This window comes from Gossypium arboreum, chromosome 9, assembly GCF_025698485.1.
Source record: "Gossypium arboreum isolate Shixiya-1 chromosome 9, ASM2569848v2, whole genome shotgun sequence".
NCBI classification, from domain to species: Eukaryota; Viridiplantae; Streptophyta; class Magnoliopsida; order Malvales; family Malvaceae; genus Gossypium; species Gossypium arboreum.
Genome location: NC_069078.1, coordinates 30729978 through 30749498, shown reverse-complemented (window position 1 = coordinate 30749498; position 19521 = coordinate 30729978).

Here is a 19521-nt window from a genome sequence, read left to right as displayed (position 1 = left end):
AATTCTCCTCTACTCAATTTCAGTACTCTACTGTCTCCAGATTCTTTCGTTTGCATATTTTCTTTCTTCTTCTATTCTCTTGGTTGTTATCTTTTTTTGTTAGTCAAGCGAACATTCTCTCTTTCGGTCTTATTCTGTTTGGTGAAGCACTACTTCCCTTGTTTTTCTGCGTTAGCCGATTCTCTCATCTCCCTCAATTCTTTTCTCATACTCCTTTACCATTAGTCGACTTGATCTTCTCTGTTTCATCATTTTCTCTTTTCAGTTTTCTTTAGCCGAACCACTCTTACTCTCTTCTCTGTTCATCTTCTTCTTCTTCTTATTTTCCCTTCTTGGGTGATTATTGTGCCTCTTGTTCCTGTGCACTCGCTTCTTTTGAGCATCAAGTTCCGACAAGCATCTATTGTGCTAGCATCTTTTCGGCCTATCGTTTGGTCTTGGGGTAAGTGTTCTTTCTTGTGCCTATTATTCATTCATTTCCTTCTCAAGTGGAATGTTTGGTTAGGGATGCTAATTCTCTACTCCTTTTGCATATTTGGGATCTCTGGATTCTAACTCTCGAAGAGATAAAGGGGAGCCTTCAGCACTCAAAGTAGTACAAATTCCTTTTTGGCGTTCGATCTAATCACTAGGGTAAGAAGACTAAGTTGTCAGTTGTGGTTAGTTATCAAATCTTTCTAACTCTAGTTTGGGATTTATTTGGACTATAGGTATCAAGCTTTGGATTTTATACTTATTGCTAATAAAATCTGCTGTTAATGCAGTAGATCGGCATGAGTTGTTCGATCGTTTTCAATCGGTGGTCTAAGGGTTGTAGATCGCATTTCTTGAGACAAGGTTGGATAGTTGAGAAACTTGGGCGGTTTCGTTAACATGTGTGTAACCGCACCCTTATCAGTATCGATCAAAAGCCGAAACTACGGCATGAGAGGTTCCTCAAGTATTGGAATGCTCTTGGGTAAACCGAGCCATACACTATAGGTGACGACCGAAGGGGTCACCACGACAAACTTGTGGGCTTGCACTACTTTTGGGCCTCGTAAGGCCGAGATGAACCGTGTGGGCCGATGGGCTTGCAGGCCCACACGGGTAAATTTGTGCGGTAGGTGGCAGACTGTGGTTTGGGTTGTGAAATCGCATAGTCACGACCGAAAAGGGACTAGATGGGCCACACGAGCGTGTGGACCCACTTGGGCCGAGGAATGGGCCTCGGGACCATTGGCACTGTTTTGGCCATATGGATTATTTGAGTTATTTGTAATGACCAAAGACCCTCCAAGAGGTCATTAATGGTATCGAGACCCTATAATGGTTAAATGACCGAAATACCCTTGAGGGGTAAAAATTTACGATTTTACCCCTGGCTGGCGAAATGATTATTATGTCCTAGCAATTGGTTAATTGATGTGTGTTGATATTATGAAACTGGTTGTGATTACAGCATGCTGCATACACTTAATAATTATGATATGACATACTGCATGGGGATGGGTATATGATTTGGAGGGAGTACTATACTGGTGACTATGTCACGATGATTATTACTGGTGGTTTACCACGCTTACTGTTACTGGCAGCTATGCTGCGTTATCATTATTACTGGCAGCTTTGCTGCGATATTGGTGTGCTAGTTGGGTGGGTCAATTGATATCCCCACAAGTGTGTTGGTTGGTATGGGTGGTGTGCGGGCTGGTATGGGATGTGTTGCACTATGCATTTATACTAATACTGTATTGGGCTTATGCCCACAATGCTACTGTATAGGGCTAAGGCCCAGACTGTACTATTATTGAATAGGGCTTTGGCCCAGACTGTACTGATACTTTGTTGTGTACTATATGTTTGTTATTGGGATTACACACTGAGTTTTCGTAAACTCACTTTATTTCTAACTGTACATGTAATCTCTAAGCTTAGATGGTTTGGAGCTGTGAGGAACTCGGGGATGGCCACACTACTGTTTCTGCTTCTTTAAATTGATAATAGATTTTCGTTTTGGGTTTTAATTTATGTAAGAAGGCCGTTGGTGGGTTTTAAGTTTTAATTTGGATTGAGGTTTTTTAATATTAAACTGCTAGTCTAGGAAAACGCGAGTTTTCAAAATAGCATGATTTTCTAAGGAACACGAAGTTCCAACAACAAAGTTTTGAAAATGCTTCCGCGGTTTTAACTGAAGTAACATACCAAAGGCAATCGTAATGATACATGTTTTGACGTGAATTTTAATTAAATAATAATAAATGGATTTAGATTCAGTAATGGTTTTACCGGAAAGATGAACTTTGAAAAACGATTTGATGTGACACGCCAGATTCGGCCATAACATCTAGGCTGGGTTTGGGGTGTTACACATATCCTTAACATTAACATGTCCTCTTACAAGTAATGCATCTACTCATGCAATACCAAGACTAGATTTTTTATCTCACATTCATAAGACTTGTCATTTGATGACCACTTTTACCATTATACTATGATTACCAACTCATCCATCAACCACTCAAGTTCAATCATTATCACGTTGTGTTTAAAACATGTGATTACTACATAGCTATGAACACCTCAATTGGTCATACAGCATACATCCAACACACATGTCATATTACTAACCGTGCATGGCAAACAAACATAATCACCTTATAAACATTAGACATGACATGAATAGCTAGGTTTACAAGCCAAAATCAATATGAGCCACATCTCATGGCCATATACATATAACTCAATATAAGCCAACACATTTGGCTAAAGCAAAATAATACATGTCAATCAACTAGATCCCTATACATGCCACTCACTTGAAATTTCTAATATATGCTTCATTATTCCGAAGGTAGCGACTTGATAGTTTGATGCTACCTCCGACGATCTTCAACCCCGAGCTAACCTGAAAACACTAAAAGAAAGGAAGGGAAAGGAGTAAGCTTTATAGCTTAGTAAGACCGTATGAAAATAATAAGCAATTTATCAATTTGCTTCACATGGTAATACAACCCTATTGCATTTTTATTCATGTTCTAGTCAAGCTATTTTCTCGAGTCACAATCACTAATTTATTTATATCTAGAGATAAAAAACTCCAAATTAAGTTCTGCTAATTTTCACTAAAGCTATACTCACATATCTTCTTACCTTTAAATTTTTAGAATTTTTAGTTTAGCCGATTAGAACAGTTTATTCCTTAAAGTTACCCCTTTTTCGTTGTCTGACAGTTCTGACCCCTCTTCACTAAAACTAAGTTATCTCATAATACGGGACTATGATGATGTTTCTGTCTATTTATCATAAAAAATAGAGTCATTAAGAATTCTAATAATATAAATTATAACCCATAAATAGTTTTTTTACACTTTTCAATGATTTTCTCAAATCAGAATAGGGGATTTCGAAGTCATTCTGACTCTGTCTCACAAAAATTTAAATATTTCATAATATGAAACTCTTTTGCTTACACTGTGCCTTCTATGTGAAACTAGACTCGTTAGGATTTAATTTCATATTTTATTCAGCCTCTAACTCAATTTCCACAATTTTTGGTGGATTTTCAAAGTCGGACTATGGCTGATGTCCAAAACTATTTTAGTGTAAATTAATGATACTAAGTTTATCACACCATATTAATTCATTTTCACCACATTGGTAAGGTTACATTTTCATACATCATAAGTATAGAACTATAATCATAAAGTCATCACAAAATCATTCTCATAAGCATGAGTTACCTATTTACATCTTCACTAAATGTGCATCATAAACTGAAATCATTTCTCATGAGCTTGGCATACATACCTGTGTTACTCAACATGCTCATATTCATTCCTTACTAATCATATAACATGAATTGAACTCACATCTCATCAATTTCATGTAAGTACCTGTACCACTCACAATATGGTCATAAACTTTCTCATTTAGCTTAAACCGTAACTCTCACCGTTGAACCATTCGGAAAGCTATTGGATATTCACTAAGCCTCAAACATAGGGTATAATGCCGATGCCATGCCCCAGACATGGTTTTACACTGGCTCATCTATCAAGTCGATGCCATGTCCCAGACATGGTCTTACACTAACTATCGAAATTGAGGCCAACGCCATGTCCCAGACATGGTCTTACACAAGCTCTCACATATCTGTGCCGATGCCAAGTCCCAGACATGGTCTTACACTGACACATCTCGTAGCCGATGCATGTCCGAGACATGTCTCACACTGGCTTACATCTCAAGGCCGATGCATGTCCCAGACATGTCTTATACTGGCACACAAATAACTCGAATGTCATGGCATGAATATTCCAATTGTTTCTTAAGGTTCAAACAAGAATTCTACTATCTCAATATTCATCATACATACTCCACAATCAAGTAATTCATGCTATATCAATTTAAACACATATAATAACAATGTAGTTGTATTATTTACATACAACTTACTTGTTTCAATGGAATAACATATTCCATCAAATCTCCAAGCATTCAATCAACACAAATGTTATTTACATTTGACCTCACTTTCTCATATACAATATCATCAACATAAACTTTAACTATAACATCCCAAAATAGGGCCTAAACAGAAAAGTGGTTGCGAAACCACGAATCCAAGATAGAAAATTTTATTCCGATTCATTTTTATAATTTACTGAGTGATTAGATGCATGTGTTAAAGTATCGATGAAAAATTTTGTAGATAGCATGCTTAATTTGCCTACTAGGGCTTAATTGTAAAAGTTGATAAATATGAGTTTTAGATGCTAAAGGATTAAATTAAAGAGTATAATTAAAGTAGAGGTCCTTAAATGGTAATTAGACCATTAAGTTTTCATGGACAAAAATGGACATACATAGATAAAAATAACTAAGGTTTTAATGAAGGGTATTTTAGTCATTTGGTAATTAAAAGATTAAAAAGGGGAAAAAGATGGCAAAATGTGCCCATCTTCTTCATTAGGCCGAAATTTCAAGGGTTCTTCATAGCTAGGGTTTTGTCAAGCCTCCAAGTTTCATAGTAAGTGATTCCAAGCCTGTTTTTAATGTTCTTTACGTTTTTGAAGTCCCGGTAACTTGATTTGGCTTATTCTAGCAATAATTTAACCTAGGGTTCATATTTGGAAAAATACCCATCGGAGAAATGTGTTTATTTTGATGTTTTATGGTAGAATATGAAGCTTGAAATTATGTTAAAATGGCTTGAGCTAAGCGATTTTAAGCGGCGAAAACGAGTAAAACGACATAATCGATAAAAATACCTAATAGTCATAAGTACATGTTAGAGTGGGAATTTGATGTTGCCGTAGGTAAATAAATGATCAGCATGTCATAAAACAAAATAATTAGGGATAAAGTTTCATTTCCGAGCCTTGGGGCAAAAGTGTAAATATGCAAAACTTTAGGGGCAAAATCGTAATTTTTCCAAAGTTAGAGTTAGGGACTGTTTTGATAAATGTGAATATTAAATAAGTTAAATTTTCTATTATAGATCAAGAAGAATGAAATTTGAGGTTAGACCGAGGAAAGAAAAAGGTTGAGGACTAAATCAAAATATTTGATCGTATTTTGTATCGAGGTAAGTTTGCGGTAAATAAATGCAATGTTTTATTATTTATAATTAATGATGTTATTTTTCAACATCTATATATTTATTTTGTAAATTTATTTCTTGATGATTCAAGTAAGAATTGACGGAGAAATGATACTTAAAAGTTCCGGTTGAACATTAGGAATGTGTAGGATACAAATGTCATGACATTAGGGTTTAAGGATGTCAAGGAATGGCATTGGTAAGTTCTACAAGGCAATGAAATCATGTAAGACCATGCCAAGACATGGCATTGATAAACTACTATAAGGCAAAGATCCCATATAAGACCATGTCAACGCATGGCAATAGTGAGTTCATAAGGTAAGGATACCACGTAAGACCATGTCAAGACATGACAATGGTAAGTTTAAAAAGGAAAGGTACCCGTGTATCCTTAGTATTCCAAATGGTTCAATAGAAAATTCAAAGAGTGTACCAAAGGGATGGTAAGATAAGTCCATGTTCGAAAGGTTCAGGTTATCTTGATAATTCATTTAGAATGCTGCTATTTATTTACATGCAAACTTACTAAGCTTTATGCTTACTCCCTTTCTTTTCTCTCTCTTTTTTATATGGTATCATAAAGCCAACTCGAAAAATCATAAGGACATCGGAGATCGCCTCACACTATCAACGTATCAGAGGTCAGAAGTTTTCTTGGTCTTAATGATTATTATAGACGATTTGTAGAGGGATTTTCCATGATAGCTACTCCATTGACAAGATTGTTATAGAAAGATGTCATGTTTGAATGGAATGAAAAGTGTCAACAGAGTTTTGACAAGTTAAAAGCATTGTTGATTTATCTGTGTACTTATGCAAGAAGGAAGGGTAATTACTTATGCCTCTAGATAGCTAAAGTCACACGAGAAAAATTATCCGATACATTATTTAGAATTAGTTTACATTGTATTTGCGTTGAAAATCTGGAGACATCACTTGTATGGTGAGAAGTGTCGAATATTTACTGATCATAAAAGTTTGAAACATTTGATGACTGAAAAAGATTTGAACTTGAGGCAAAGAAGACGGCTAGAGTTGATTAAAGATTATGAACTAGTGATCAATTATCACCTAGGTAAGGCAAACGTAGTTGCTGATGCTTTGAGTAGAAAATCTTTATTGGCATTAAGAGCTTTGAACACTAGTTTAACCTTATCGGATGATGGTTCTATCTTAGCCGAATTAAGAGCTAAAACAATGTTTCTTGAAGAAATTTGTGAAGTTTAGAAAGCTGACAGTGAGTTGCAATCCAAAAGAGCTTAGTGTGAGTCAGGTATAAAGTCAGATTTCCAGATCAATTTTGACGGTTGTTTAATGTTCAGAAATCAGATTTGTGTACCAAAGAATGATGAGCTTATTTGAAAGATTTTAGAGGAAGCACATAACAGTTCTTTGTCTATTTATCTAGGTAGTACAAAGATGTATAATGATTTGAAGAAAATTTATTTGTGGGTAAGAATGAAGAGAAATATCTCAGAGTTTGTTTCTAGATGCTTGATCTGTCAGTAGGTAAAAGCCAAACATCAGGTACCTTCAAGCTTATTGTAGCCTGTGTTAGTTCCTGAGTGGAAATGGGACTGAGTTGCCATGGATTTTGTGACGGGATTGTCGTTGACATCGAGAAAGAAAGATGCAGTATGGGTTGTGATTGATAAGCTAATGAAGTTGGCTCATTTTATTCTAGTTCGTATAGATTATTCACTTGACAAGTTGGCCGAGTTATATATTTCAAAGATAGTCCGACCACATGGAGTACCGTTATTGATTATTTTAGATAAAGACCCGAGATTCACTTTGCGATTTTGGAAGAAGTTACAGGAAGCTTTGGGCACAAAGTTGAGTTTTAGTACAACTTTCCATCCTTAGACTGATGGTCAGTTAGAGAGAGTTATTCAGATACTTGAGGTTATGCTCAGATGTTGTGTCTTAGAATTTCAAGGTAATTGGGAGAAATATTTGCCGTTGGTAGAGTTTGCTTATAATAATAGTTACCAGTCGAGTTTGAAAATGGCACGTTATAAAGCTTTGTATGGACGTAATTGTCGCACACCTTTGTATTGGACAGAGCTTAAAGAAAATCAGATTTACAGGGTTGATTTAGTCAAAAAACTGAAGAGAAAGTGAAAGTTATCAAAGATTGCTTGAAAGTAGCTTTAGATAGATAGAAGTCTTATGCAGACTTGAAAAAAAAAGAGATTGAGTATCAAGCTGGTGATAAGGTGTTCTTGAAAGTATCCCTATGGAAGAAAGTCTTTAGATTTGGCAAGAAAGGCATACTAAGTCCATATTCTATTGGACCGTTTGAGGTAACTGAAAGAGTTGGACCATTAGCATACCGGTTAGCTTTGTCGCCAGAGTTAGAGAAGATTCATAATGTGTTCCATGTGTCCATGTTACGTCATTACCGTTCAGATCCTTCACATGTGATTTTAGAGACAGAGGTTGAGATTCAGCAAGATATGACTTATGGTGAAGAACCGGTAAAGATTTTAGCTTGAGAGGTCAAGCAACTAAGGAAAAAAAGTATTGCACTTGTGAAAGTATTATGGAATTGCCATGGGGTAGACGAAGCTACATGAGAGCCTAAAGAGGTTATGCGAAAACAGTATCCAAATCTTTTCACAGGTAAGATTTTCGAGGACGAAAATCCCTAAAGGAGGGAGAATGTAACATCCAAAATAGGGCCTAAACGGAATAGTGGTTGTAAAACCACGAATCTAATATAGAAAAGTTTCTTCTGATTAATTTTTATAATTTATCGAGTGATTAGATGTATGTGTTAGAGTATCGATGGAAAATTTTGTAGATAACATGCTTAATTTGCGTACTAGGGCTTAATTGTAAAAGATGATAAATATGAGTTTTAGATGCTAAAAGATTAAATTGAAGAGTATAATTGAAGTAGAGGTCCTTAAATGGTAATTAGACCATTAGGTTTTCATGGACAAAAATGGACATACATGGATAAAAATAACTAAGGTTTTAATGAAGGGTATTTTAGTCATTTGGTAATTAAAAGATTAAAAAAGGGAAAAAGATGGCAACATGTGCCCACCTTCTTCATTAGGCTGAAATTTCAAGGGTTCTTCATAGCTAGGGTTTTCTCAAGCTTCCAAGCTTCATAGTAAGTGATTCCAAGCCCGTTTTTAATGTTCTTTACGTTTTTGAAGTACCGGTAACTTGATTTGGCTTATTCTAGCAATAATTTAACCTAGGGTTCATATTTGGAAAAATACCCATCGGTGAAATGTGTTTATTTTGATGTTTTATGGTAGAATATGAAGCTTGAAATTATGTTAAATGACTTGAGCTAAGCGATTTTAAGCGGCGAAAACTAGTAAAATGACATAATCGGTAAAAATACCTAATAGTCATAAGTACATGCTAGAGTGGGAATTTGATGTTGCCATAGGTAAATAATTGATCAACATGTCATAAAACATAAGAATTAGGGATAAAGTTTCATTTCCGAGCCTTGGCGTAAAATTATAAATATGCAAAAGTTTAGGGGCAAAATCGTAATTTTTCCAAAGTTAGAGTTCAGCATTCGACTGCTTTGACCTCTGTTCACTATGAACCACTTTTCTCTTTGTACAGAACTCAGAAGACTATGCCGTTTGTTTCTCCCGAAACTAGACTCACTAAGGAATCTGTTCATATAAAGCTTGACTTATAATTATTTTTTTAAAAGTTTTAGTTAATTTCTAAAATCATAACAGGGGATTTAGAAATCGCTCTGGCCCTGTTTCACAAAAAGTTAAAATCTTATAAAAATATAACTCATTTACCTATTTCATTTCCTTCATATGAAAATAGACTCATCAGCTTCGATACCATAACTTATTCATCATTTAATTCCATTTCTACTATTTTTAGTAAATTTTCAAATTCATGTCACTGCTGCGACAATATTCTGTTTTATAGCAAATTTTACTTTACTATAGATTTTCATGGACTAAATAGCATTTTAAATATACATGACATCAAATATGATTTAGATTGGCCATTCCAATGGCTAATCATTTACAAACCCTTTTCTTACCAAACCATAACCATATCATACGATCATTTATACAAAGTGAGTATGCTATACATGCCACACTCAAAATATACAAGCCATTTTACCAATTTAGGGCTTCGGATAGTGTGAATGAGCCTTCGACCTATCCCAACTATCAAGCCGACTTGTCAAAACTACAATGAATGAAAATGAGGGAGTAAGCATAAATGCTTAGTAAGTTCACATGCAAATAACAAGTAACATGATCATGCAATCCAACATAAACATTATTAAGACACTCATGTCATAAGAATACTTACTATCTTACCACAATTTTGTCTTACCAAATTCTCAACCAAGGACTAAACTCATACCTGTTCATTTTCACTTCTTCAACACGTTCCTCATCGAATCACTTTCGTTTTAAGTACTCTCTCTATTCTCTTATGATTCTCCCGTTGAACACATTGGAATATAATTTCGGATACACGGATAGTGTGCACGTAAGTGTTATACTCATAGCTAAACAAGCTCAATAGCTTCTGAAATCTATGTAGTCAAGCTACCATGTAACCCACCCATAAACGAACTCGGACTCAACTCAACGAGCTCGGATGCCTAGTTACATCTCACGAGCTCAGACTCAAATCAACGAATTTGGAACTCAACCATCCTAGTGACATGTCACTTGTACCCTAATCTATTCCCAAGGTTCAAATGGGATTCTTCTCAATTACACATTTTGATCACCTTCTTCGAAATATAGAAACCGATATTTGCTAGCATCTCATACTTATCAAGTTGTTCATATAATTTGCATATTATCAAACAATAATTCACAAAGCATAATATTTCATGGTAATAAATATCATATCATATAAATAACATTAAATCGCTTAAAATAAAAATTATGTTACTTTATTTACACATGAACTTACCTCGATACAAAATTTTAGCAATCGAGCCTATTCCTCGTAACCTTTTTTTCCCTCGATCACGACTTGAATCTTGTTTCTCTTGATCTATAACAGCCCCTAGTACAAACTTTTTCAAAATTACCATTTTGCCCCTAAACTTTCACATATTTACAATTTGCCCCAAGGCTCGTAAATTAAACATCATCCTATTTCTTGTGTTTTATGACATGCTGATCATTTTTCCCTTTATAGCAACATCAAATTCACACTCTAACATGTACTTATGAATATTAGGTATTTTTACCGATTAAGCCCTTTTTCTCGTTTTCACTTAAAACCGAGTAGCACAAGTTGTCTAACATAATTTAAAACCTCATATTCTATCATAAAACACCAAAATGAAAAAATTTCACCTATGGGTATTTTTCCAAATATGAACTCTAGGTTGAATTATTGCTAGCATAAGCTAAATCGAGCTACTGGAATTCCAAAAACATAAAAATCATTAAAAACGGGGCTTGAAATCACTTACTATGAAGCTTGGAAGTTGAAGAAACCCTAGCTATGGAGAGAGGTAAGGTTCAGCCAAGGTAAGAAGAGGATGAACACATTTTGGCCTTAATTTCCCTTTTAATTAATTTTAATTACCAAATGATCAAAATACCTTTTATACCTTTCTTTGAAAATTTTCATGTACAAGCCCATTTTTGTCCAAAATTTTAGAAATTGGTCAAATTTCTATTTAAGACCTCCTCATTAATATTTTAAAGCAATTTCATACTAAAAACTTCTCGAATGCAAGTTTTGCAAATTATTCAATTTAGTCCCTAATTTCAACTTAAGCACTTTATGCATAGAATTTTGTCCCGAAATTTTCACACAATCATGCAATCATATCATAAACCTAAAAATAATTATAAAATAATTATTTCTATCTCAGATTTGTGGTCACGAAACCACTATTATGATTAGGCCCTAATTCGGGATATTACAGTCTATTTTCATTAGAAACAAAAAGAAACATTATCTGATTTTTGTATAATGAGTAATCAATTTTTAGTGAAGAGAGGTCAGGTCCGCTGAACTGCAAAATAGGGGAGCTTTTAATGAATAAAATGTACTAATTTACCAAACCAAAAATTCTGGAAATATTATGGTAAGTAGATATATGAGTCTAGTTTCAGGGAAATTTACAGATTTAAATTTCAAGTTTCGTAACTCGTGTTATAATTAATTTAGTGACTGTTACGCAGATAGACATTTTATTATGAATAGTGAAATAAATTGTTTTGATTTGTGTAAGTAATCAGAAAATTTTTAATGTTCCCTGTTTGATCCCAAACCATTCTAATTGTACATTTTAGGGCCTCGAGGGCCCTTTTTAAGGATCTATTGGATGAATGTGAGCAAATTAATATTTTTTTTAAAAGTAAATTTTTTTATGCCCTAAACAGGTAAGATAAGTCTGGTAACACCTCGTGCTCGACTCTGGCAACAGTCTCGGGTAAGGGGTGTTACATTAATACAATCATGGCAAGACAGATTTTGAAGTATAATAACAATGACATAAATATCATGCTCATTTAATCACACAGACTTACCTCAAATGCTATTTCGGCTAATTATTCTCTTTTTGTCCTTAACCACACACTTTCTCGATTTAAGCCCAAATCTCGATTTTCTTGATCTAACATGATGAAGTTCACTCATTTGATCACTAAATAAATTTCAACAATCAAAATTCACATTTTTGGCAAAATGACCATTTTGCCCCTAGACTTTCACAAAATGACCATTTTACCCTTAGGCCCGGAAATTGATTTTTATTGAATTTCCTTATTAGCCAAGCTTAGCCAACCAATTATTACTCTTACGGCAACCCAAAATTTCCACTATTTCACCCAATTACGACCTATTTTATAACTTTTATAAAATGGCCCATTTACGTGTTTTCCATGAAAATCCTTTCACAAAAGTTGTTTATTACACAACCAAGACTCATTTTCTTCCATTAAACATCAAAGAACATGCATGGCACACATGGGTGAATTTTTCAACCTTAACCCTAGTTCAAAATAATGATAGAAATAGCTATATCATGCTTCAATGATCTCAAAAACATCAAAAACATCAACAACCAACACCAAAATGACTTACATGAGAGTGGTTTATGTTGCTGAAATTTTCAAGCTCCCATGGAGGTTTTTCTTCCCTAATTTTCGATGGAGAAAGATGGAGAAGAAGGGTGGCTATTTTTTGTTTAATTTATTAGTCTTTGCATATGTCATCAAATACCAGCAATACCAAATTTTTGACTTTTCAACTCTTTTGTCCAGCCCATGGCTGGCCATCAACATTTTAAGGGCCTAATTGCTATTTAAACACCCCAAATTTTGGTTCTCTAGCTATTTAACATCTTTAGCTAGCAAAACAAAACTTTTGCCCTTTATGCGATTTAGTCTTTTTTCGCAATTAAGCATGAAATCACTAAGATTATTTCACCAAAATTTTCTTGCACTCATATAATCATGCTATAACATATAAAATATCATTAAAAATAATTTCTCCGACCCCGAAATAGTGGTTCCGAAACCACTATTTTGACTAGGCCCAAAATTGGGTTGTTACATAAGTGCCACATATGTAGCCAACGCTACCTCATATTTCATAACACATAGGGGTCGCACACGAGCTAATCACGGGCCTGCTCACACAAGATGTCAGTTAAGACGTAGCTACACAGGCTACTCACACAAGCTGTCAGGTACCTGCAACACATGCCGGACCACCCAGGCACCGATAGGACGTACATAACTAGCACCTGGATTCACATATATCACATAATACATGGTTTCCTAGTGACATGTCACTTGTATCCTAAACTATTCCTAAGGTTCAACTGGGATTTTCTCGTCGTCAAAAATTATTTGAATATTTCCATAGAAACAACCGTACAATTTATGCAATATTAAGCATTAAATACATAATATAACATTGCATTATTTACACACAAACTTACCTCGGTACAAAATGGTAGGAAATGGGCCTAATCGTCAATAACCTTGTTTTCACCCGATCAAAGTCCGAACTTCATTTTTATTGATCTATAATAGCAAATTTAACTTATTTAATTATCACATTACTCGATGCTGTCCAAAAATCAACTTATAGTAAAATTACATTTTTTCCCTTAAACTTTGACATATTTACATTTTAGTCCTTAGGCTCGTAAAATGAAATGTATCCATTTTGTTTATTACCCAACCTAGCTGAACCTAAATCATGCTCATAGCAATCCACATTTTTCATCAAATCACATTTCTACTACCCATTTTCACAACTTTTACAAATAAGTCTTTTTTATGCATTTCACTAAAATCACTTAGTAAAAGTTGTTTATCACAACACCTTAAACATACAATATCTTCCATAAAACATCAAAATACATGCATGTCACACATGGGTAAATATTTAAACATGAACCCTACTTCAAAATAATGGTAGAAATAGGTAAATCAGGTTACGAGGACTTCAAAAATGTAAAGAGCATTAAAAACAGGGCTAGGATGCACTTACAATCAATCTTGAAAGTTGAAGAAACCCTAGCTATGGTCTCCTTGTAAAATTCAGCCAAGGTGAAGAAGATGGACACAAATTTTGACTTGAATTTCCCTTTTTATTCTTTTATTTACCAAATGACCAAAATGCCCTTAATGCATAACTTTGAAATTTTAACTATCCATATCCATTTTTGTCCACTAACTTATCCAATGGTGTAACTACCAACTAAGGACCTCTAATTTAAAATCTCATAGAAATTGGACACCTTTAACAAGTATAACTCAACTTTTGCACTTTTTACAATTTAGTCCTTTTGACTAAATTGAGTGCCCAAACGTCAAAATTTTTTAACGAGATTTTCACATATTGCTCCATAAAACTTTAGACCATAAAAAAAATAAAAATGGATTTTTCTACGTCAGATTCATGGTCCTGAAACCACTGTTCCGACTAGCCCAAAAATCGGGCTGTTACAATATTCATCCATGACCCAAATTTCATACCTTGATAACTTTTCAAATTAATCCCCTAAATAGAAAGATTAGACTATCCCGATTTCAAAAATATAAAAATCATTAAAAACGGGACTTGATTTCATACCTTTTCTAGCTTAGCAATTTGTCTTCCTCTCTTCTAGGGTTTCCATAGAAATTTTGGGGAAGATGATATGAAACTAGATGAATATTTATTTTTATTTAATTTCCATCTTTTAATTTTAGTGATTTCCAATTTTGTCCCTTGCCTTTTCTAATTGTTCCATGGATGAGTCATTAAAATATCTACTAACTACTCTTCAATCGTCTAATTACCATATAAGGACCTTAAGTTTTAAATTCCATAGCTATTTGATACCTATAGTTACTAGAATCCAACTTTTGCATTTTATGCAATTTAGTCCTTTACCTAATTAACCACACAATCGAAAAAATTTTCGTATCAAAATTTTCATGTGACATTCCTATCATGATGCCAACCATAAAATAAATAAAATAATTTTTATTTTTTTAACTCGGATTTGTGGTCTCGAAACTACTGTTTCGACCTCATCGAAATTGGGCTATTACATGAAGGGCTAGTATTGGTTTGTTTTAATATACTTGTAATGTCAAATTATGGTAGCTACATATATGTTAAGTGGTTGATAAAATTATGTCTTACTTGAGGACTTAACTAAGGTAAGATTATAGACATGTATGCATGAAATGATATGCCATGATGAATGATGGAATTTGCTTGATTTGAATGCTTGAAATGGTTGGTATTTGGATGTGTGATTCAAGTGCAGGTTATGGGTGTGATTTTGAGTGAGAAATGAAGCTAGGAATGGCTTTGTTTTGTCCACATGGGCAAACACACAGATGTGTGTCTAGACCGTGTGTGACATACGGCCAGGTACATGGGTGTGTAGTTAGGCCGTTTGTCCCTTGAACCTTAAATTCAAGAATCTGAATGCTCAGAATTGAGCACACAGGAAGAGACACGGGCGTGTGTCTTAACCGTGTGAAGCCTGCACCTAATTTTGAATTGAATTAATTAACCACACGGCCTAGCACACGAGCATGTTGCATGGCCGTGTGCACAAGTCAGAGAGTTACACGAGGTCGAACACAGACTCCAACACGGGCGTGTCCTAGGGTCAGACGGGAGTGTCCCTTGGACCACACGGGCGTGTGATCCCTGTACCTTGGAAAAATTTTGTAATTTTGCAAGAAATTCTTAAAAGTTCTGATTAAGTCCTTACTCGATTCTAATGCTCGTATTGGACCTCGAGGGTCCATTTAAAGGACGTTACGAATGATTTTAGAATTTGAATAGTAACGTGCATGATTTATCTATAAATTTTTTGAAAGTTTTGATAATGCTCCGAAACTCTGTTCTGACAATAGATATGAGTTAGGGATGTTACATGGACTCGATGAATGGTTTAGGCATCGAGTGCTACATTTTAAACCCTAGGAGCGACAATAGGGTTAAAAATAAGGGAAATGCCAAATTTATAAAAGAAATGCAAACGAAGGCATTCAAACTTGAGTTTTAAGGACAATTTCACTACCACTTAACCATTACACTAGTAACTCCTTTATGCTTAATCAAACCAACAAGCAAAAATAAATCGCGGTGTGAGTCCTCTTCACACATCACGGTTTGCACTCAACAACATTGGTTTGTAGAATCTAGCAAGTGTTCCATTTTTCCTATCCATCCACCCACACCTCCTTTTTGACTTTTCTACCCTGATGCTCGAACACCGCAATGTCCCCTTTGCAAGGCTCTGAGCTTCGCACATCATGGTTTGCACCTAGCAACACTGAATGGCGAAATCTAATGGAATCTCCCTTTTTCCAACCATCCACCCAATCCTAGCTTCATTTAACTCATCAATACTTCTACCTCCATACTCAAAATTTCATAAACACGCAGACACAGTCATGCAATTTATCATTTCACATACATTACGCAGATTAACTAATCATCCATGAACAGCCATAAACAGGCAACCAACAACTAGAAAGTAATCACATAGTTGTTGTATATACACAACCTACTCTTTCATCCCGTACACACACACCATGAACTCAGGTCATCTAAACACATATTCAACATTGTTCATGCAACAACATAACGATGTTCTATCACCTAAAAAGCAAGGTACATATACTCACCTTGCTTCCTTATACTTGATAGCTTAGCCAGTCTGAACGTCAAAGCCTCTTTTGTCATAGCAACTAAGCATGACAACTATTTACCAGTTAAAATAAAAGGGTTTAACCCTTAAAACTTATAATCCATAATCATATTAAAGCTTTTAAGAGGTCTTACTTTAGTTCTTTCTTCAATTCACACTAGTTCCTTAATTTCTCTACTACCAGACTTCAATTCATACAAGTGTTGCGACATGTAGAGCTTCCTTTAGCTACATCCTCTTCTTTTTCATAGTGACTGAAAAAGGTGATGCTATGGAGAGAAAAAATTGTAAACAAAATTGAGGAAATTTTGTCTCCACACACACCTATATATTTAATCTTTTGGCACGATCTTGACCGACCATCACAACCATTCATCCTTAATCATTTTGTCTCCCACTACTAAACCAGTCAGGTCCAATCTAACTAAACAGAATTGAAATCCAACTAATCAGAATTCAACCACTAAAATTTCTAAATTTCTCAATAGAGTTCGAGAATTTGCTAATCCTTCAAATTTAATCCTATCTTTCCTTAAACTTTAAGGCAATAAAGATAACCAGGTGTTAAAAGGAGCATCTAGGATCCGTCTAGCCCAAAACACAGGTACTATTTCGAGAAAAGTTTTATTGTTATAAAGATCACAAAATTGACTCAGTTTTTAAAATTTTATTTTTCTATTGTGCAAGAAAATTATTTTCGAACTAAAAACACTTATAATGTGTGATGGTAGCCATTTTTAATGATGAATGCAGATGTGAGATAACATTCTCATGTAAATCTTGAATGAAGTGAAGCGACGTAATGAATGTGGGAAAAATACAGATCATACCAAGTTGAATTATGAAAAGAGAATAAGAGATTTAATATATTATGGAAAGTGAAAAAAAAAATCAAGGAATGAATATAATCGGGAATAAGTGTCGTCGTATATTTTGGGACTCGATAAAGATTGAAAGTGTATATGGCATTGGATTCATTGAACCAAAAGAAGAATTTAGATTGAAGATTAAATTAATACGTGAGATCATAGGAATATTTGGATGAGAAACTTTTCACTAATAGAATTTATATCTAATAATAGACTTCAAATAAGTTTACATATAACATCGTGTAAAATACTATGAGGAAGTAGGAGCCGAAAACCTATGTATTAACTTGAGTTGTAAGATATGAATTGAATTGATTAATAGGTTACATTAAATATACATGAGTTTTATGCTATCTGAGGGGAAAGCGGTTAAAGTATAGCTAAGCTTATTCTTCTAGGGAAAGACGATGGGGATATAATTTCAAGAAGCGCAATAGTTCAGAAATAAGTGTATACTATTAGTAAGGAGTTGCAAAGAATATTATAGAAACCGTGTATATTTCCTAGTAAATTTTAAGGTAGAAATTTTATAAAGGAGAGGAGAAATGTAATAACTCGATTTTTTATTAGTATCGAAAAATTTAATTTTGGGATCAAATTCTTCGGATCTAGTAAGTTTAGAATTCTAAGGTAGAGTTTGGCATGATGGAAAATAATCACTTTCCTGAAAATTTAATCAATTGGAATCTAATTTCAACGTTTGGTGTGTCATGTTTTTTTTACTTTTTCTTGGAATCTAATTTTCCTTTGGTGTTATTTTCCCATAAACATGACAATGTGATTCCCATGGTAAAAGGTGAGAAAGTTACTTTCTTATGTATATTGAGAAGTTAGAAAAAATTATTAAGACAAAATTAACCCTATTTTATATTGATTTAGGGTATCTTTCTATTAATAAACGTAAAAGAAAAAAAAATTGTTAGCTCCTCCCTACTACTTGATTTGTTCTACTACTTCAAGGGATTTGTTCCTTGATTTTATTTATTTTCCTAGCTACAAATTTGATTTAAAACTTGTATTTGTATGAAATATTTATTATTTTTTTGTAGAATATGAGTAGACCGCCTATGATTTTACATTCCAATGATTTAATTATTTGTAATTTTGCTCGAGCAATGCATGAAATCAACTATTTTTTATATTCTTATGAGTTAGCTTTTAGCTAAAACAAACGTAATTTTTGGTATTTTTTAATTTATTCTAAAACAAGTTTTATACATCCAATACTTTATATATGCATTATTATATTTAGAAAATATATGCTAGACAAATTTGAAATAATTTTGCTTTCAATTAAAATTAAATTTGAAATTTTAAAAATATCAATTAAATTTTATTATTAAATATTTAATCCAAATAATTTTAATAATAAAGCTTATTATAAAAATTAAATACATGAATATTATCTTTTATTTAATGTAAATTCATAAATTATCATTGTGTTACTAGCAAAGTATTTAGTGAACAAAATGTAAAAATATAACTGTTTTAAAATTTTAATCAATAACTTTCAATTTTTACCAAATATTGTAGAGTAACTTTCTCGCTAATTTCATTATCAACAATCACATTTCAATTTATTACATTCTATTGAAATAATAAAATAGAAAAATACCAAATGTTAGCTAATGTTAGTGTCTACTTAAATGGACATTTCATTAGAAATCTAACCTTTTAGTATACAATTTACACTATGGTTTATGATCTTAATGCTCCTTTTGTATTCTCTCGGACCTCTTGTATAAATCCATTGGCGTCTGCATTTATTACACCATCCTGCAAATGTTAATGGACAAGTCATCACTCGTGGACTCAATCACTAGTTGCATGTTGCCTGCAACATTGTTTGTTGGTGATAAGATAACTGATAACACACCTTGGCCATCTTGATCTTCAATACG